We start from the raw sequence: 23,374 nt of genomic DNA, 5'->3' as shown, positions 1-23,374 counted from the left end.
AGCCATGGAAAATTCGCGTAAAACAAGAGTTAGTTTCCCGATGAGAGTTCGTATGGTTCTGATTCCACATTAAGCACGTCTCATACAGCCTAGATGGTGAAAGGGATATTAAATACCGAACCAACTAACGAAATAATACAGAGTAAATATTATTTCTGCAGTATAAAAGCGTTACATGTAATAAATACCTGAGATTACCATTCGCATTGAATGATTTACGTAGTAAATGAAATTTCAACATGTTGAATACCTACAAAACGCTACAGTACACTATATCCACACTGGGCTAGCAGCTAGCGGGCCTTTGTTTTATAGTCCTAGCTTCAATTCTCGGTTGGAGTACATTGAAATTGAACGCTATATTATGGATTAGGTTTTGCCTGAAACTGTTTAATTGATTGCAAAGAAACACATTTCGCTATATATATTACCACCATTTCTACTCTATAGCGATCAACGTTAAAACTGAAAGTGGTTGGTTTCTACCACTTTTGGTTCGAATGCCATATTAATCACCAAACTTGATTTCTAAATTGTGAAACTCTATATCCTCTCCAAAACCATGGTGATGCACTAAATAGTTCTTCCGGACGGAGAGATATAGAGAAATAGATTTAGTAAATATACAAAGGAGTTTGGGTAAACTTCTTTAAAAATGGGAAATTTTGAACAAGTCTTTACATTACAAGAATAATGCCCCTTCAATTATAAATCAAATTTTAATATTTTTGCCCCAAAGGAACTTAAGAATACCGGAAAAAATAATTGAACCCGAAAACTTCATATGAGCTCAGCTGAGTTGCTCGTTTTAACTTTTTTCTTTTAAACTATGCATCAAATAGTAGTTCTAGACAATCAAGATTCATTCATAACCCAAACCGTTCTGTACAATAAAATGAGGTTACAACAGATGTAGTAGAGGTGTGGTTGCATGGATTGATGTTTACCGTTCCTTTCATCCTGAGGCTATGTGAGACGTGAATCTACACCTTAACTTTGGATCCGAACCACATTCGCTTCCATCAAGAATCGAACCCGGGTCTCCGTGCCATATAACCATGAGGGAGCTCTGACGCAGTCAAAGAATTGATCTAAAAAAATGTTATATGATAAATCTGGTGAAAAATTTATTTAGGAAGAAAAATAAAGAGTTAAATGTAGAGGAAAGTTTCTCAAACTTTATCAACTGGGGACCACTTTTATTAATAAAAATCATCTATCGACCATCTAAATCCTCTCACGTTTGATAGCAAATTTGTCATTTCCAAGTATGTATCATTTAACCATCAGTATATTTATATTAAAGTAGTACTAATAAAAATTATAAAAATAGCATTAATCAAAATTCCGTTAATTCACTTGAATTTTACTTTTTTTCTTTTTCCTAATGTTTAATCTAAGACCTTGAGGACCACAGTTCGAGAAACGGAGATGTAACGAGACAGAAACACGAAACTTTTGTGAAAGTGTTATCAAAGCAACAAGAAATGGAAATGGTAGGAATGGAGAAAATTAGTAAGTCAAGTGGAAAGCCATTAAGAAAACGTTTGTAGTAGTAGAAGTGAAAAATATATATAAGTAATTAAAAGAAAAGAAATTGACTAAGACGAACTATTATTTTTATGTAAGGAAGACCAGAGCAATTTAAGTACAGGAGGAGAAAAACCTTATTTTCCTGAATAGTAACGAAAAATATTATTAGTATTAGTACGTCATAATATTAGTACGTTATCGTAGTACAATATATTTAAACTTATAAAACTGGTATTCAGAAAAAAATAAAGTAAAAAATTGTAAGAAATGAAACAAAAAAAGGGGGCTATTTGACTCAAATTGTCCCGTTATTTGGTTTTGCGAATATATACAACCTGCATAGATGAGGAGAAAGGTGATGAAATGGCGTGCGAGATATGCTAACATTTTGTCTTACACGTATGCGAACGCTTAAGTAAATATATGCACTCACACAGTTTTGGCACTTTATTTACTGTGTGTATAACATTTTATCAGACCAAGACCAAGAAATTAGGTGTAGCAAATCAATTTGGTAAGAAAGAATATACATTCCCGACAGCGTCGTAACGTAGATTTTTCTGGGGGGAGCAACCATTAATATTTGGGTCTCCCAGAAGAAGTTGGTTTGGGCCCTCCCCCAAAATTCGAAAATAGGTCATTTCTTACTATCTTTCTCTTAGTCTTTGTGGCTTCTGGTGAATGTGAGCCCTCTGCACGCCGCTGGGCCCGTTCCGTACATGACAAATTAATTAAGGAGACAATATTGACAACTCTGAAAGCCATACGAATAAATATTATTTCTAGGGCCCCTAATAGTAGACATTTTTTTTACTGAAATGGACCCACTACTCCTTTTTGTTTTATTTACCTTTTATGTGTTGTTTTATGTAATGTTGTGAATCTGTCTGATGCTTCATTTATAATTTCATGTTCGTTTCGTACATGGAGTAAGAAAATTTTGTCTTAAAGTGGGCCTCCATAGAACGGCGAGGAGCTTCCCTGGGGGGCAATTACTCCCTGTTCCCCTAAAACTTACGGCTCTGATTCCGGCAACAGTTGAATAAATTGAGATTAATTAAAACACCAACCTTTAATACAAACAACAAACTCAAAAGCACAGTAAATGCATACTGAATGTGTTTCTTAGGTTGACTCAAACAGCCCCGGTCTTCCCTATTCTGAGGGATATGTAAGAACATACAAGATACGGTGGAAGGTGAGAGAAAGAAGGGAGAAAAACACTACACCTGGTGGGTGGCATAAAAACGGGTAACTGTAACGTCAAAACGATGTGGTCACCAGAGGACTGCAGTGCCAAACAGCTTCGCAGTTTGCTGGAGGAAACTGCTCTCGAAGGGAGAACACTTCCAACTCCTTTTTCTCCTCATTTTTCTTTCTTTTTTTAAAATGTATTTTTGAAATATTGCAAAATCAAAGAATAACATCAAAATTTTTCTCTTTAATTTTACAGTACTACTTACCGAAACAATTATTCAAGACAATGGCTAAGTGTTTCTAAGATGTTTAATCTTAAGCAATTCGAATTCAAAGCGTAAGTGATTTCAAAGCGCCTCTCACTATGAAAACATCTCGCTATTAACATTTCTGTGAAAGGTATCTTGTAAATACTTGCAAGATGACACTGTTGTTCAATATTTCGTAATATTAAAGAAAAATGCGAAAGGATGAGAAACTAATGTAAATTTTTACAAAAGATCCAAAATTAACAGAAGAAATAAACTTCATATAGAACTAAATATGGTTTAAGTTGATTTCTGTGAATTCTGAGGGTAGATATTCTGTTTTCTATACCTCTTCTGTATTATTTCATTGTCCAAATACAGAATACCACAACAGTTAAAGCTTTTAGTATAACAATCAACTCACGCAAATACAAACAGGTAGGAAACAAACTCATGACAGGCGGCCTGCAATGTATTCAGGATACACTCAGGGACATCTATAATCTCCCAACGATGGATTATTATCTGAGATTCAAACTTCTCGTAACAATGGGCACGGATTAGGATGAGGAAAGATGATCAGTTAGAGGCAGCACAAGTTCCCTCTTAAAATCCAATGCTCCCACTTCAATTTGTATGGTTTGACTGAACAGAAAGTTATTAGATCGTATACCTGTTGTTCACGGAATAGTACATATCATAATTAAAGCTTGATTGCCCTCATAGCTTTCAAATGCTGCAAGAAATTATATGGAATAATTTTCAAAATCTGAGATTGTGGAAATAGTAATTTAAGAAAGCAAAACATCACAGTATAATCAATTTCCAGATGCAAACATTTTCATGTGAGCAATTAGATCTTTACATCAATTAAACTTTGTTAATTACAATTTTAAACTTAAAATAAAGTAGAACACATAGTTTTGTACAGGATACTGACTTATTCACTGTCATCTTATACACACACACATACATACACACACACACAATACGAAAAATTTAAGTGAAATTATTTCGTAACATTAGTTCTGTAAATATATATATATAGGGTGTTTCAAAAAGACATGGCAAAAATTCAGGGGCAGATTCCTAACGGGTAGACAAGTAAAAACGTTCATATGAACATATGTCCGGAAATGCATCTTTACAGAGCTATAGCCACTGACACCACCTGACGGTGTGAAATAGTCACCTTCTGTCCGGAACTGTTTCCCGACGTATTACCAGAGTGTCGTGTGTGAAAGAATATGCAACACAGGTTCGAACGAAATTAATTAAGCCAATTGCGCGTTGCATGGTACAAGAATCAGAAAAAATACTCGCAAATAAATGCATAATAATTGGTACTTTTAATGTCCGTATTGGAAAGTGCAACACTAATACAAATATCAGTGAGAAAAGCAAAACGACACAGGTATAGTCATAAAGTCCAAAGAACCATCATCAAACAAGAGTTACAACCACAAACAGTAAATTGTGTGCATCACCATGGTACTCCTCCACACCTACTCGCAAGACATCTTGCGTTCAACATTTCCCTCCTTCATTCCTTGGGTTGTATAGCTCCTGCACGATGCTTTCGTTATGGTATTTTCTTATGCCTGATGAGCATGTGTAATTGCATTTTTGGGTGCGTTTTTCTCACTGCCATTTGTATTAGTGTTGCACTTTCCAATACGGACATTAAAAGTACCAATTATTATGCATTTATTTGCGAGTATTTTTTCTGATTCTTGTACCATTATCATATGAACTTTTTCATGTTCATATGAACTTTTTTACTTGTCTACCCGTAAGGAATCTGCCCCTGAATTTTTGCCGTGTCTTTTTGAAACACCCTGCATATTATATATATATATATATATATATATATATATATATATATATATATATATATACTGACCAGCCAAAACATTATCTAGTATTTCGTATGTCCATATTTGGCTTGTACGACAGAAGAAAGCGGTTTGCCATGGAAGCAATGACGATTCAATAAGTGGCTGGAGGCATGGCGCACCACATTTACACACACAAGTGGTAGTTCAACGGGGAATGGGGAATGGCGGAGACTTCATAACGAGGAACTGCATATTTTATACCGTTTACCAAACATTGTTAGGAACATCAAGTCTAGGAGGCTCAGGTGGGTAGGTCACGTAGCCAGAATGAAAGAAAGTAGGAACGCTTTTAAAGATTGGAAAACGATCATTAGGAATACCTATCGTAGATGGGAGGATAACATTAAGATGGATCTCGCAGAAAATAGGAATACAAAATAGAAACTGGACACAGTTGGCTACGGTTAGAAATCAGTGGAGAGCTTTCGTGAACGCGGCATTGAACCTTCGGGTTCCATAGGCCACAGAGTTATTTAGTAGTACTTCAATGTAGTTCAACAAATCCCCACGTTAAAAACAACGGTGTATGTTCCATATAGCCTTGGTGCTAGAAAGAAATGCTGAAATCTATTTCCCAAGTATAAGTGACGTAAAGATAAACGAAGTTGTGTTCGCTGACTCACAAGTAAGAGCTGTGAAGAAGATAGAGAGTTTGAATGTACACTGTCGGGCACAGAAAAGGCAGCATGGCAAACATTCAAGTTAGTGTGTACTAATTTCTTTGGGAATACTAAAGCACCAAATTATGAAACTATTGTTAGTGATACAGTGCACCATGGAATACCACATGTCCCTGAAATTACATTTTTTTTAGAAATTCACATTTGGACTTCTTTCAACAAAATTTAGGGGCTGTTAGTAATGAACATGAACAACGGTTCCGTCAGAACATTGCAACATTTGAAAAGCGATTCAGTGGACGATGAAACAGCAGTATACTTGGAAAATATTGTTGTTCTATGATCAGAGAGACTCCTTCAGATAGATGCAAGGGAAAAAGATCGCAATTGTCGTTTATTTAGAGAGAGATATTTTAAACTAAACAACATTTTCGTAGAAATCTGTACAGTCTTTTGTTTGTATATCTAAAATGCTTGTCTCATGTCCATGTAACAAAATATCATGCAACTGTACAAAAAAAAAAAAAAAAAAAAAGTACGTATTGGGAGGAAACGAACTTCACATATCGATTTAGTACCTCTAATTTAGTTAAAATCACCTGTTTTCAACTAAAGAATAGAACATGATTTCAAATTCAATGTAACTCGAGTTTTCTACCAATCTATCTCATCTCATAAAGGTATCTTGAAAGTGATGTCTGGGCTCGAAAAATGCATATTTTTACTGAAAGTGCACAGCCCTATGAATGACTTATAAAAATGAATTATTATGAATGCATTGATGGAATGACAATGTGAAAGAAAATGAGAGAACCACGGAGACGATGTTGTGAACCACACACTCACAAGACCTGAGATCGAACAAGGAAGCCCCAGATGTGAGCTCTCTGCCAGTGAGCTATAGTGCGCTTCATTTTAGTGGTATCGCCAATCGGACGCAAAGGACACATCTGCACCAAATGCGTATCAAGTATTTTTTTCCTCTTCATCAAGAATCAACATAAATATATTTTAAGCTTAGTACGAGCTATTTGTTCATAACCACATAGATTTAAACACACTACATTGAATTTGGTCACTAACACAATTGCAACTTAGCAGCATCCAAGTGACTGGTTACACTGTCGCACGCTATAGTATTAACAAACGTAAACAAATTCTTGAACAAGACTAGTAATTTGTATATATATATATATATATATATATATATATATATATATATATATAATGTAATGTGTGCCTGTGTGTGTGTATATGTACAATTTTTTAATTCTATCACAGAATTCTATGTAAATATAGGAACTCAAGTAAACTTGCTCGATTAAAAAGATTTCAAAGATGATGTAACAAGAATAATTAATGTTTAAGCAAGTCTTTACAGAGGAATAACGATGTTTGTTTCGGTGTTCTGTTACTGCAGTAATTTGTTTGCAGATCCGTATTCCCTGTTTACACCTGTCATTTCCCATCGTGGAAGAGTTCCCAGCTAAAGCGCACGCATGCACAAGAAACCACGTTAGGGGAAGGGAGGAAAGAATCTTAGCTATAATCTTTTTGGCAAAGGCTGGATTTTTTACAATCAAGCAGTAAAGTCTGAAAGCCAAAGGATGTATAAGTTGAATTACCACTTCAGTTATCGTACGAATTTTTTAACGGCTGTTCCTTAATGGTTCACAACCGCGTGAGTGCCATAAAGAAGCTATAAAAATGGAGTCACGATTTCGAATTTTACCCATTTTGTCGCATCTTTTAAGCTGAATGAAGGAAGGAAAGAAAACTCGCTTTTCACAAATAGTAATACTTTCATCACTAAACACAAAACAGGCTTCACACTGATTCGAATGAAAACTCAATCTTGTAAAGCAGTTTTATCCTTTAATACAAATTACTCTCCATTAACTCTGCCAAACTACAATATGGATTTACAAGCAACTGATTATGATCGCTCGAACAGGATGCAAACTTCAATAAATTCAACGAAGCGTTACTTAAAACATCTTACTGAAATAGGGCTCGAAACTATTATGTGGTATAAACCGGATGTTGTTTCTAACAATACAACATAGTAACTTTCAAGGCAATGGAATGACATTTCTTTAGTAGTCTATCACACACACAGTATGTCAGAAAAATAACGGAACTTTCTAAATTAAACAAAACAAATTAGGTATTTCAACAACTATAGTTCCTTTTATTCAAAACACACCCCTTCCGCATAAATACGTGCTGGAAACGTTCAACTAATGTTAGCATAGAGTTTTAAATGTCCTTTTTCGGACTCGCCTTAATGACCCTCGTCAAGGCAGACTGGACGTGTGTAATAGTCATACAATGATCCTTTTATGCCCAATTTAATTTTGGGAATAGGAAATAGTCACACAGTGATAAATCTGGCGAATACGGAGGATGTGAAAGCACACAGATTTGTTTCTTACGTCGGCCAAGGAATCGTGAACTGCGACGGTTCTGTGACATGGTGCATTGTCGTGCGACAAAGATCAACTGCCTTGCGCTAGATTTTCGGGTTTTACGTGACCGATTCGCTTCCAGTAACGCTGCATAACACCCAGAAAATGTTCACTATAATACATTTGGAATCTTGAAAACAAATCAACATCACTTCAAACCGAATTTATTTTATCTTATTTTATTTTTTATTTATTTATTTATTTATTTTGATTTCGGAGAACCTGGAGCCTTCTACGAAGCACTTTGGCGTTTTGTTTGCGGGTCGTACTTGAAGCACCAAGTCTCATCACCAGTTACAATCGATTCCAGGAATGTTCTGTTCCACCTGGCTGTTTTAATCAGGTCCTTGCAATGTTAAACGCGAGCAAGATTTCGGTCGTCAGTTAAGGTGTGCACAACAAATCGAGCAAATCTTTTCCTAAAATCCTTTGTCGAAATTTTGTGAATCATGTCTTTCGTTGTATTTAATCCTCCGCCATTTATCTCACAGTCGAATTCGCATCGTGGGCGATTATTTCACGCACTTGTTCCACCAACTCATCGAGATTTTTGTTTTCCGGTCTGCCTGACTTTGTGTCGTCTTCGAAAGATTCACGGCCGTTCCGGAATCGCGTATACCACTCGAACACACGTGTACGAGATAAGCACTCATCACCATACACTTATTTCATCATTTCGAATGTTTGTGTAAAAGTTTTATCTAGCTTGACACAAAATTTAATATTGGCTCTTCGCTCCATCGTATTTTTGTGACAAGGTGACACCAGATAAACTCACTCAATATTACTTGACAGTCCGTTAATCAGTTCTCATTATTGTGGTATCGTTTTGTTGAACAGGTATCCAGCTTTCCTATGATAAGTTGTTTCAATAGATGGAGCTAGAGCCTGTCTATTTCAGGTGTGCCTTCGGCAAATATGCGAAACATACTTCAGTCCCACCTCAGCCAACTCTTTGACGGAGGAAGCCCGCTTAGGGAAAAGAAGTTAATGGCCTCAGCTGTGTTGCCAATTTGTCATTCAGTCATTTGACCTTGACGAGTGAAGATCGTAGGCTACTTAGAATGGCTAACAAGACAGAGCACAGCGAAGTCCGTAAAATAATTCGTTGTGGCAACGCTTCCGCAGCCAACAATTTAAATTCTCGGCCACAGCAACTTGTCCCTCCTCTTTCGAGGGAGGTACGGGAAGACATACATCGACAGCAGCGCCAGAAGGGGCACACTCGAAACAGAAAGGCTCTAGTGGTTATCTGTAAAGAAAAAGTTCGTTACTTTTCCGACATACTGTGTATGTAATCAAGTGCAAGGAATAATAATAATAATAATAATAATAATAATAATAATAATAATAATATTCAAAAAGCTTTTAGTCTTTTCAATATAAAGTAATGCAATACTAATATTAGATTAATTTTCTTATTTAACAAGCCGTTACGTAAGTCTTCAGCGTGATACTATCCTGAGTATTAGGATTTATTGCAAAGGTAATATCGCAATAAGATATATTTAGTATTATACAATAATCCGGATTTACTATATTTAAAAAGTAGTTATTAGACTATTATTATGGAACTGTAAACTTTGAAAAGGAAGCAAATAAACAACTGATAATGATAGAGATCTATGCCAAGGTCAATAAGCTCAAAATGTTCATAAACTCATTGCACTTTTCGTTGTTTAAAAAATAAATCTATAAACGATGCCCTTAATACCGATCTTGTGACGCATGATAACAATCAGTATATTTCTTTCGGTTGTTCCAACACAACAATAATATTTGTTTCGAAGTCCAAACGAAGTGGGACAAGATGATGAAAATCCCCCTTACTAGAGTACGATGATACGGAAGAGAATATTGTAGCGCCGCAAGAACCCGTCAGGGGTTCGAGCTCAAGCGGAACCACCGGTAGGATTTTTCTAATAACAATCTGATCTTGATAAGGTTACACCCGTCCTTGCGTGAAAGGCAAAAGGCTCGTCAAACAGTCGCTTCCTCAATATTACAAAATATTACGAGGTTCTTGAGACAGTATCAAAGTAATAAACTCAATTAATACGAATAAATAATAATTCTCTGATCACACCGATAGCAGTGGTCTAGACAGGGAGTGGTGTGATTTATGATATTAAGTCTGAGACGACGGTCTCAGTACGAGAAGGGTCGTTCAAGCCAAGAGTGGCACAATAATTCAATAACCCGACAGAGGTTACATTACAATATCACCGAGAGATACTTAGTACTTAACTGTCCGTCGGGATGTTCACTTAGACATCTTAATAGTTAATGAGATACATAGAAGAATATCTATAATTATCGTCTGGCCACACAAGTGGCTAAAAGAATCACTTACAGGTTAGTACATCAAACAGAGAGAGGGAGGCGCAATAACTCCTTAACCCGGCAGGGGTTATATTGCAATTTTACAGAAAGATATTTAGTGTTAAACTGTCCGCCGTGATGTCTACTCAGATACATTATTAGTTAAAGAAATACATAATAATATCTATAATTTAGGTATGGCCACGCAAGTGACTAATAGAAACACTTCTAAATTTATAAATCAAAAGAGAGAGGGAGGTCAAACACATCCCGCTATAAATGATGACATCACGAGGGGCGGACTAAACAACAAAGTAAAAGTGCGCCTCGTTAGTATTGACAGGGTTCAAGCAAATGGGCAGTTACAGCAGTTAGGTTAGTTGAACGACCCAACGATTAGAACCAAGGATCATTTTAATTCTATCAAGTGATTTACTAGGGCTTAAGAATATCCATTTATATACTAAATATTAAGCCGATTGAGGAAGCGACTCCCCTTGGTTAAATGAATTACTACATTACAAAGAACATATTGAAAAGCCGCAAGGATAGGAAGTCGGTTCGTTGAGATGAACAAACGAGTAAGGAACACATGATTTACACTAAGAGGCACTTTCCTACCAAAGCCCTCTTACACTATGCACTGGCGACACACAACACTACTGCAAATCAAATTACACATTCTAATCACAGATGACGCAATTAACTCCTTCACTACATTAATCTCTTGGAGTTGGCAAACTAGTAGCGGTAGTTGATAGCCCGAGCGGATTGGCTGAAAAGATGTTACTCTTACCTGTGGATGGTTCAGAGAGGAGGTCGGCATCTGGCATCTCTGTCGGGACAGGATCTTGACTTACCAGGCTCATTGGTAGTCCCTTGAAAGGGGGACGGAGATCCCCAGGAACAGACAGAACTAGGATCTAGAATATCAGTAGATTTACTCTCACGACGATCCACTGTAAGGTGTCTTACCACTTAATCGCAGTGCGTGATCTTAGCGGAGGCGTCTCTCAATAGAATAGAGAGATAGAGGATTTTATATGGTCTGTTATAGTAATAATAATATGGAAGCAGTATGATTATGTTGCGAGTTATTTATTATGAAAGAGTTCAGTTTATTTACAGACCATAATATCAAACATTAAATTGGATCACTATAATTTACTAAGCAAGATTCAGTTACAGGTTTCTACATATCCACAATTTGTACACACAGGTGTGACGACGTCCAGGAAACAGTTCAACGAAATTAGGGCGAAGTAATTAATTTAGTCTATGGAAGAATTTAAGTCTTGAGTAAGGGTAAATGGCTCTCTGGAGAGCTAAGAAAGAAACAGTACTTACTCACAATACACAATATCAATTCCAAGAAGTTGGCGTGGAAACGGTCAGCACGCCTGATAGTAGACGCAGCACAGTTTGGCTTTTTATAACTTCCTAGACATGAACTTCACTGTACGGCACTAGGTAACATTATTAAGTTACCACTAAAGTAATGAGAGGCTCTCTCTTTCTCTCTACAAAGAGTGCAGAGGACGCCCCCCCCCTGAGGGGAGAGAGAGAAGCACGGACTATGTGCTCTTCGGATGTTCGGCGGTAATTGACCAACCGAAAGATCATCCTCGAGGTTTTATGTGTCAATCTAAGATGACTCAATGTTACCACAGATTGTGCAATCGTTTAGAAAAATTTCTTTAGAATCTGGTTGGATGTAAATGATGTAATGGTTCGGAACACTTGGTAAATTCTGATTGGCTAGAGGTGATATCATACTACTTATGATAGGCGCGCGACATTTCTGATATCGTATAGAGTTTCCAGAACGCACACACCTTCACAAGAAAAGAAAAAAAATACAGATATGGGTTCCAACTAAAACCAGTTAAAATTACACAACATTATACAAGGAAAGGGTGACACAAGTCCCTTACTAATAATCGGTTCAAGGGTCAATCTAGCAGCTGCGAAAGTATGAAGTCAGCGCTAAATATAGAATAAGGAGTCATATCAGAACTAAGACTCTAAGAGGGTTTGGTAACATTAATATCAGAGAAGTTGTTTTAAAGGGGAAAAGAGAGAGAGAGAAAAAAAAAAGAATAATCTTATCGTCTCGTAGTTGGTTGGGAAGGGTGTCTGGAGCAGAATGCGACAGACATCTATTTCTGAATACCTCTCGGCTTCCAAGAGTTTTTAAGAAATAAAGTTGTTCCTCTAGAATATTGATAGGTGTTCGTTAGTCCATATGAGAACAAAAGAAGGATTTATATATATATATACAGTGGCGGATCCAAGGGGAGGGCTATAGGGGCTATAGCCCCCCCCTTGACGCTCAGGTTTACACTGGATAAAATGGGCTTTAATTAGCTTTACACTGGATAAAACGGCAAATTATGGTTTAGCCCCTCCCTTGATCATATCCTGGATCCGCCACTGTATATATATATATATATATATATATATATATATATATATATATATATATATATATAATCAAGACCAGTCAAAAAGTTCCCGGAATTTCGTTGTAATTATTCTTTATAGTTGTAATTACTGTTTTCTTTATAGTTAGTTTTCTTTCCTGAAATGTAAAATCTAAAAGTACTTTTTAATATAAAAGAAAACTATATAAATTAAGGAATCAGAATATAGTTTCAATATTAGCTTATCATGAAGTTTAACACTCCACAATAGTGATGAGCAAATGCAAAACCAAGACCAAGACTCGGGTGGTCTTGGTCTTGCACTGGAACCCTTGGTCTTGGTCTTGCATACCAGTCTTGGTCTTGGTGTTGGTCTTGCATGCAAAAGTCTTGTAAGTCTTGCTTTTAAGAAATCTTATGCTTTTCATAGGTGCATTTTACTGTAAATATAAGAGATAATAAATTGTACAATGCGCCAATAGTAACGGAAATACAATGTATGTTTCTAAATGTAATGTAGTTTATCTTTGTGTAATGTGATGATAGTGTACAACATAGCTTAAGACCTTTACTTTTTAATGAGTGCCTACGCTTCACTACTTATAAGATAAACCACAACGTTTCATAATCTTTTTATATTTTTAACAGATCCAACACTCCACTGGTTCCCAAACTGGGGAGGATACCCCTGAAACGCATGAAAGAAAATCAAGACGGCACAGATTATTGAAATACCGTGAATTGCAAAATCATTTTTACACGTTAAAGGCGTCATATTTTTCTTTTCAACCATTTTCAAGAATTAGCTAATCCTTGTATTAAACAAACTTCCAACTAAATATTGAGATTTTGTTTTACTGATTCCAATATGTACTCTATGGGGCAGAAACATGGACATTATGCGAAAGCGATTTAAAAAATCGTAGGCTTTCGAAACGTGGACGTGGAGAAAAAAGGAGAGAATTAGCTGTGTTGGACGAAAAACGAATAAGAATGTGTTAGAAATATTAGCAGTAGGGGAAAAAAGAAGAATTTTAGATGTAATTAAGAGGACGAAGGGAAACTGGTTGGAATATTGGCTGAGGAGGAACTCTATTATGAGGGAAGTGCTAGAGGGTATGGTGGAAGGAAAGAGAGGGAGAGAGTGAAGGAGACTGTAATTGAAGGAAGGTATTAAAACAAAATTGCAACGTCAAGACGAAGAGACTAGCACAGGACCACCGTACAATAAAACTTCCCAGCTGCAGCAAGTATGATGATGATATGTTTAGCAATACTGACCAAAAAAAGAGGAACAAATAAAATAATTATTATTATAATAAAACCTCTTAATATTTTAGAATAATTTGAGTGAAAACTGAAAACGACTCAACTGTCTGTCTTTTGTGTAAACTCAGTTTATATAAATACTTTTGACCTATATCAGAAATACAAAATAATGGCATCAAACTCCAAGTTATTCGAAATAACTGTACAAAATCATTCTCACTTGTGAATATGGATTACTAGCATCAATTGCCCACTTCGTTAGGTTAATTTTTTTTAAAATATAATATGTTTCATTAGTTACTTAGTTTTTACTATAACTAAATCGCTCTCTGATATCGGTCTTTTCGATAATTTTTATATTTCTGTCCCCTTTTCCTCCCCAAGTTCCGCGGATGAATTTGGATTTAAACGGCATCAGAAGTGTCCCTGTTCATCTCAGATGTCCCAGAAACTATGGATTCGGCACTAATATCGGTCATTTTTTAATAAATTTATATATATCCTCCCCCATATTGCGAGGCATGGCATCGGAAGTGTCACTGTTCATCTTAATGACATCGAAAACCATGGATTCAACATTGACAATGGTAATTTTCGATAATTTTTATATATGCCCTTCCTTCCCCTCCCTTAAGTTGCGGTGCTGAATTTGCATTGAAATGGGATCGGAAGTATCACTGTTCACCTTAACGACCCCAAAAACTACGGATTCGACACTAACATATACAAAGCTACGGGGCTGAATTTATATTTAAACAGTATCGGAAGTGTCACTGTTTATCTCAGTCATTCCGAAAACTATAGGTTCCGCTCTAATATCGGTCATTTTCGATCATTCTAAAACATATCCTCCCTTCTCCCCTAAGCTGCATCGTCAAAATGATATGACAGAAACCACCTCAGGTCCGAACCTCATCTACGTTGAAAATGTGATCGAAATAGGGCGGTGGTTCAAGAGTTATTAAGTTTTATTTATTTATTTATTTATTTTACATTTTCCCTTCCCCTCCCCTAAATTCTACCGTAAAAGTGATATGATAAAAGCCACCCCAAGTTCGAACCTCATCTATGTTGAAAATTTTATTAAGATCGATCGGCTGGTTCAAGAGTGATGAAGTCACAAAGACAGTTACTTATATTTTTATTTTTGACATATCTCCCTTCCTCCCCCTCCCCTCGTCTCACTGTCAAGGTAAAATGATAAAAATCGTTCCAAGTCTGAACTTCATCTATGTTGAAAATTTGTTTGAGATCGGTCGGGTGGTTCAAGAGATTACGAGTCACAAACAGTAATTTTCAATTTTATAATATAGGTTTATTGTTGTAATGTAATGTTATATCGCTCATGATAAACAATTATTCAATGTATAATCATGAGCCCATATAATCAAATTTGCGGTCACATGCACTAAGGTTTTTTCAAAGTCTTGAAAATGTTATTTTAATATGAATTTTATGAGCACACATTAAATATTTCCAACGGATGCTTGAGTCTCGGAGCCAAGGCCATACCCATGTAGTCGGCATCTATGTGTACAGAATTACCGATGTTCAATACTACATTTCTCTTTAGTTTTGGAAGAAGAGCACCACTAATATGCTTCGAAATGAAATTAAGTATCTAGTTTAAAGTCCCATAATTACGCACCAAGGCTAAGCGAGACAGCGATGATGAGAAATGACTGAAATGGTGGAATGAAGGAAGTTGGAGGAAACGGAAAAATTACGAGAAAACCACGCACACGGTGTTTGGCCACAAAGAAAGCTCACAAGGCGCAAGATTACACGTGTGTGACTTCAAAACGTGCAATATCTACAGAAAACGCAAACAACCAATTCAAAAAAGGGCATACTGTAGCTATATGCTACAGGGGCAGATCGACTCACTCGGATTGCATAAACTACTGGGAACACATTCACTCCAGCGGCATTTCTACTGAAGCCAAGAAATTCAAGTAAAATAAGTAATGATTTTTTTCTCCTTTTTTAGATTCTATAAAAAAAATCTAGTAGTACCGGTACTTGTGCAAGACTCTTGCGCAAGAGTCTTGGTCTTGGTCTTGCGCGTATGGTCTTCGTTCTGCACCCTTTGGTCTTGGTCTTGGTCTTGGTCTTGCATCGGGATTCCTGGTCTTGGTCTTGGTCTTGGTCTTAGTCTTGCATGCAAGACTCTTGCAAAAACTGCATAAGGGAGACAGTAATGATCAGGCTCATAGCTAGGCACTAGGGGGAAAAGGTTTCGAGTAGGGGGCCCGGTCTCCCTTTAGCTCAGCCACTGATTTTTTCCGGTTCACTCTACAGATGAATGTGGCTCCTTCTAATGGACGAGTGGTTCAATTCCTGGAAGAGGATTACAGGTAGGATAGAGAGTTTTATATTCTTGAAATAATTTTCTATAACGGGCTCTGCACTTGCTTGCTACGCAAGATTCAATCAAATCTGTCTTCGTCTGAACCCTACGAAAATATTAGATCGCGTCCTTCACAACCACGATGTTGTGTATATGTGCATACAGAACTTAGGCTGTGCGGATCATTTCCCAAAGCATTACAGTTTAGTCGTCTTAAAATTAGGTAATGTGCAGTCTGCACATCAGCTCCATCGCAATTATTTCTCCCATCATCCATTTTATTTTGAAATTAGTTCGCTAATTTTTAATTCTAATATACTGCACTTGACTACCTTACGCGAAAAATAATTACTAATTCGTATCCACCTAAATTTATTACGAACATGAACTCTTAGTAAGGCTCTGTTTTGACTGAAAGAATAAAAATTGTTTATGAAATGAAAATGAAATTTTTAAGCTTTACGTCCCACAATTATGCCGGCTAGGCTAAAGGAGACGGTGATGAGAAACGAATGAAATGGTGGAATGACGAAAGTGGGAGGAAACGGAAGAACCCCGAGGAAACTCACGAACACGGTTTTTTGTCTACCACAAAGCTCACTTGGCACGAGCTGCGATCGAACCAAAAACACCATGCACTAGAGGTGAACGCTCTACCACTGAGCAACCGCGACCCCAAAAATTGTTCGTGTTTTCCTTATATCAACAGTGGTGTCTCTCAAGTCTATACAAGATACGACATCTAACAGCCCTTTCTCATTTGGCGGCGAACTGCCGCGCACGGCGGCGGCGAATTGCCGCGTAGGGTAGAAAGACATTACAAGGAATGGGGCTTTTCATATATGCGCGGCGGTCGCCGCAAATTTACGCGGCGAGGAAAAACAGCCGCCTCTCCCTGCTAGAAAGCGGCGCGGCAGATTGCGCGGGACATTGCAAGCAATGGAGCTCTTTACATATAGACGGCGATCTGCCGCTTGTGTGTTGGAGGAGGGAGCAAGTGTTGCCAGGAAAGAGTAGAGAGTGGTTGCGATAATTTGTATGTGTGTGTGTTTTACGTATATATACATATATGTGTGTGTGTCTGTGTGTTTATATATGTTTTTATGTTCTAGCTTAGAACACCTCGAGTGCTTTTAACCAAACTTGTTACATACAATATATGGGAAAAGATGACATATAAAAATAATCAAAAACGACCGATACTACCGAAGTGTCGAATCCAAAGGTCTTTGGTTTAAAAGAATCCAATTCAATACAATTTATTTTTTTTTCTATGTAATAGAAGATTGGGATAAATGTGCGGGCAGCGCTGGGCAAACGAACTTTTAATTTTATAAATTTCTGGTACCCCAAAATTGAAATATGTACTATCAAATATTTCAACAATATTACATATTTTACTGTCTTTTGCTATCTATATCTATATATATATATATATATATATATATATATATATATATAATATATATATATATATATATATATATATATATATATATATATATATATATTGTTACATAAAAATTCGTAATCCGGATTTTAGTAATAATACTGTAATGTACCTTAGCAAAGCAAGAGAGAATTCATTACGTGATATTTGATCAATGTACCGTATTTTATATATTTTAAAACTATCTTAACACTTCTATGGTTGTAATTTCTTGAATAGTCCTTTGAATTCAGGGACTAGAGCAGTGCTTTAAAGAGTCTTGAGTCAATAGTCGGAACGCTTAAAACAAACGAATAAACCCGAAATACTATTATAATAATAATAATAATAATAATAATAATAATAATAATAATAATAATAATAATAATAATATAAGAACAGACCAGCCTTGGGTTCAGTGGTTGGGTGTTGACTTGGGATTCTGGGATAGATATCCCGAAAGGACTTTATCCTGGTTTTCCCAGTCACAACAGGTGAATATCGGGATGGTATTTTAAATATCGAGAACCTTGCCGCTATTTTGCTCAAGTCTATCAATTCTAGAGGTAGTAAAGAAAAATCTCTTTCAAGGTACCACTTCTCTATAAAAAAAATCTGTTTCTCTTACTTTTTTAAAAAATTTATTTATTTTTCTCTGTCTTAGCAAGATAAGTAGAAGACACTTTTTGCGTCTGTCCATTGCAACCACCACAACACGATAAGAGTCACAAAGTTTTGTTTCTTCAATTGCACAGCAACCCTGCTCGCATATTTTTCATTCGCGGCAAAACGCCGCGTAATATGAACACTTCTCACGCGGCAAACTGCCGCAAGCGGCGACGGCAAATCGCCGCCTCAATGTGAAAGAAGCGTAAAATCAAAAATATATTGGTACGCGGCCTCAGATGCAGATCATAGTACATCTCACGTCAATACGTGAATACATCATTGTCTTCTTGAGATCTGCTCCATTATGTTACGTGAGCAATTTTAAAGTAACCATCCTGGTTTTCTACAAAGGTATCTAAGATATATGAACACTGAAATGCCATGGTGGCAAAAAGTAAATGTGTAATTAATATAGGCTGTGAAAGTGCTAAAATACATCGCGGATGCAAGAGCACTCAATATTGAGCACATTCTTTCATCACAAAGACTCATTCTCTAGTTTCCAATTCATCTGCGATATTTCCGCTGAAGGGCATTGTACTCCATCACGGAATAGCAGAAGAGAATAAAAGCGAACAGAAATCAGAAAGGAGAATTGCTTTCTTCCTTGAAAATTACCACGCCCGAAGGGGTTAAGACTACCCTTCCCCTAAGCTTTAATGGACGATTTAAAAGGAAGAAAAAATAGATTATAAGCATCTCTCGGAAAATATTCTTTCTCTGCTTAATTCTTGCTTCCAATTCGTCACACACTAAGAATCTGGAGTTTCAAATGCAAGAAACAAGAACGCCAGGAAATATAAAATGCATGCAAAGTTATAAAGAAGTAGTATAAGGTTCACACATTCATATAAGGGGAACAATGGCGTAGAGCGATTACCATTGGTGGAATGAATCCCTGGTTCGAACAAAGAATATGTCAGTTTGTGGTGGATAACAGCGTTGTATCCTTCTGGACGTTCTCCTGTTTCCTTCTACATTCTCATTTCATCAATTCTTTCAAAATCGCCCACTTTCATTAATCATCTGTTGCCTTGAGCACTAAAGGGTATATACGTGGGATATAAAGCTAACAGATCATAAACACATCTTAAAAGACTGTTAGGGCAGAATCTGCTATAGTTTTGGTGCACATGCCTTCTTTTAAAGAAGAAGAGAAAGAAGTAGAATGTTGAAACATTCTAGAATTTTGTGGAGCATAGTTTGATATAGAAGATGTGATCTTGAAATTAGTTTTATACTGATATGTTTCTTGAGACACTGATTAATATTTACATACATTGTAAAAAAGTGAAATGCTGTATTTAGTAGATGTTATATAATTAATTTTTAGCATTGCGGTAGTTCAATAAAGACAAATAACGTCAAAACATTGAAATTTTGAAATGTTGGTATTTTGTTTTTTATCCATCAAAGGAAACGACTCCCACGGTGACGTGCAGTTTCTCACGGTGCAATTTCACACGGTGCTCGTTGTCGAGCAATTTCACACGGTCCTGTTTATTGGATTCATCATTCTGCAGTTTTCGTGCATTTTCACACGATCCACCTGTCAATCACGTGATTCATCCTGTATACGCTTTCACTATAGAGGGAGGAGTGATACAGAACAAATGTGAACTAAGTATGAACAGAAAAAGAGCAAACACAATTAAAATAAATGATAATTGCAATTAATACTAGAGAAGGAAAGCCTAGAAAATATTTCACTTTCACAAAAAGAAGAATGAAGAAAATAACCGGAAATTAAAATAAGAAAGAACAAGACAAAGAACAAAAATGAGCAAATAAATGTTATAGTAAAGAAGAGAAAAATAATAACATAATGGATGGGAAATTGAAATAAATAAGTGAAAAATGATACCAAAACTATTACAAATTGAAATAGATATGAAAAAATAGCAAATGAAAATAAATAAGAACAGAAAAAGAATAATCAAAAACTAAATAATTAGAAACAGAAGATAATCACAAATTAAAATAAATAAAGGATAAAGTAAGTTGCACATCAGAGAATTCAGTCAGGAAGTTTAAAAATCGAATAAAAATATGTCCGCATCAGATCATAAATAAACGTCGTGAAGAGCGAAACACAACTTAGCTCCATATTCCAAGGCGGTTCTAAGAAGAACCTTGTCATCTTATTTTCTGAGCGAATAGTACGCCGTTATGGTGGAACCTTCATAAATCTGTACATCGTCAACCCATTTTGTACAATTCATAGCTCACTATTCCAGCTTTTGGAGAAAACTAACGCTTCTCAAGCATTTTTTAAAAGTCTCCGCCGTTTCCTAATTTCTCCAGGACTAATTGCAACCGCCCATCAAGACTGATGTATGTGGATTTTCTACACTTCTCTCGATTACAATCTAAGCCCAGTCTCGTAAAGAAATGAAACCTAGACGTAGCATGTGATTTCAGTTCACTCACAAGCTTCAAGATATGTGGTGAACTCTGCAGTTTAACTTATTGTGCCTACCCTCCACTGGGTTGTTCTGTGCCTTTTGGCCATTGCAGTTCCATATTTCTCTTGGAATGTTTGGATTGTCAATGAATGAAATAATAGTCGAACTCTTCGATTTTCTAGCCAGATGAACAGTCCTCTATGACGATGAGCCAACTTTAATCGATTCTACTGCTGATATTAATGCTAATGCACTACACATACGAACATGATGACGTACACCTTCATTGTGGAGGCATTCTTCGACGAGACCTGTACTCTGAATCTTTCGCCAGATGCTCTGGTTGAAATGGTAATGGCAGCCGGAAACTTGTGAATTAGGACACACCGCAAGCAATGCATTGATTGCAGTAAGCTGAAATCCACTTTCAGCACTCGAGGTTCGTTCTGGCCAGACTACATTTTAAGAAATGTGAACAGTTGTATGTTCGCTGTGTTATCTGGCAGCAATACGTACAAGATTGGTATAACCAATGTCTTATCATGTGTGCTTCCTATATCTGCATGTATGAAATACAATTGGGAAAAATATTTGTAGCAACTCCTAGAACAAGAAACCATTACTCGCTTTCCTTCAGAGTGCAGAGCGAACTAACCAAGAACAGGAAGAGAGAATAAGTTTATTTAATTGATCTTCCTATATTGTAAACAATGAGCTCAGATTTTATTCTTTGCTATTGAGAATGAATTTATTGCCGACATACGTTAATTTCCGAAAATACATTGTTTGACCAACTTAGCCGCAGAATGCCTTGAAACTAGGCCTGTAGAAACTACATCAATTTTCGAAAACACTGGAGTGGAAACCAGTAAACATTTTAGTCCGTTTTCCACTTTAATCCACTTTATTATTTTCGTTATTTTTAATTTATTTTTCTAATTATTTTCCTCTTCTTTATTATAAGTTATGTTTTTTTTTCTTTTTCCTAGCTTCTCAAGTATTAATTGCAATTGTTCGTGTTTAACTTGTACTTGCTCTTTCTCTGTTCTTACTTAGTTCATGTTTTCTCTGTCCTCCCTCCCCTTATATTGCAAGCAGTTTCAGGGTGAATCACGTGATTGACAGGTAGACCTGTGAAAATGCATCACAACTGCAGAATGATTAATCCGATAAACAGGATCGTGTGAAACTACACGGATTCAATCACACTCAGTCAAAGGAACAACAGGAGGTAAATATCTAGTCCTAACTACTTAAGGAATTGAATGAGGTACCTCCCTACAGGACAATAAGCATCATATATAAACATAGAATCATAAGTCTCCCATCTTAGGGCGTAAGAGGTATATGGTTGGTCTACTCACCCAAAACGGAAACAACATGGATCATAGGGGGTTCGTATATTGTGCTCGATACCTATGAAAGAGAGTAAAGTACCCGTCCATAGGACCATAAGACCCTCATAGAGGATCATCATCATAGGTATTCTGCCTTTATTGGCAGGTCACTTGCCGCAGCTGAGAAGCTTCCATGCTCCACGGTCCTCCGCTAACCTTTTCGTCTTCGCGTATGATCTTTCTGTTTTAATATCATCCATTAATTGTAGTCTCCTTCGCCCCCTCCTTCTCTTTCCCGCCACCATACCCTCTAGGATGTCCCTCATGATACAATCTCTTCTTAGGCAATGCCCCAACCAGTTTCTCTTCCTCTTCCTAATAATATCTAGAAGTGTTCTTTTCTCACCCACCATTTCTAACTCTCTCTCATTCGTTTTCCGCTCGACCCAACTAATTCTTTCCATTCTTCTTCACACCCACATTTCAAACGCTTCCAGTCGATTTTCGTCACCTTTACGTAATGTCCACGTTTCCGCCCCATACAGTACAACACTCCACACGAAGCATTTTATGAGTCTTTTTCTCAACTCTTTGTTCAAGGTCCCACAAAACAGACTTTTCTTTCTTTTAAAGGCTTCTTTCGCCATTCCTATCCTTGCTTTTATTTCACGTTCGCATTTTATGTCATTACTAAGAATACTACCCAGGTATCGAAAACTATTCACTTGTTCTATTTTCTCCTCTCCTACTTTTATATTTGACACAGACCCCTTCGTTCCAATCACCATGGCTTTTGTCTTTCTAACATTTATTTTCATCCCATATTCTTCAAAGCCCTTTCTCATTTTTTCTAACATTTTATTGATTTTCTTTTCAGATTCTGCAACAAGCGCCATATCGTCTGCAAATCTTATGCATCTAATCATTCTACCTCCTACCGAAATGCCATCATCATCATGTAGGCTCTTTTTCACTATCTCTTCTAGATAGACATTAAATAGTGTTGGCGAGAGGCAGCATCCTTGTCGAACTCCCCTTCCAATTGCACTCTCTTCCGTCAGTTCTTCCCCTATCCTAACGCTTACTTGTTGGTTCATGTATAAGTTTCTTATTAGTCTTCTATCTTTCCATTCCAACCCTATCTTTGTTAGAACTCCCAACAACAATTCCCAATTCACGCGTTTTCTAGATCAATAAATACAACAT

General features: G+C 36.6%; 1 protein-coding gene across 2 annotated transcripts in view; it reads right to left on the bottom strand.

Annotated features, from left to right (window-relative positions):
• Positions 1-23,374, bottom strand: part of LOC145670272 (fat-like cadherin-related tumor suppressor homolog) — a 614,703-nt gene that overhangs the window by 183,427 nt on the left and 407,902 nt on the right. The gene's annotated exons all lie outside the window — the stretch shown is intronic.

This window comes from Thermobia domestica, chromosome 14, assembly GCF_964235325.1.
Source record: "Thermobia domestica chromosome 14, izTheDome1.hap1.1, whole genome shotgun sequence".
NCBI classification, from domain to species: Eukaryota; Metazoa; Arthropoda; class Insecta; order Zygentoma; family Lepismatidae; genus Thermobia; species Thermobia domestica.
Note: the sequence above shows the minus strand (reverse complement) of the source record. Positions and strands in the feature narration are given on the sequence as shown.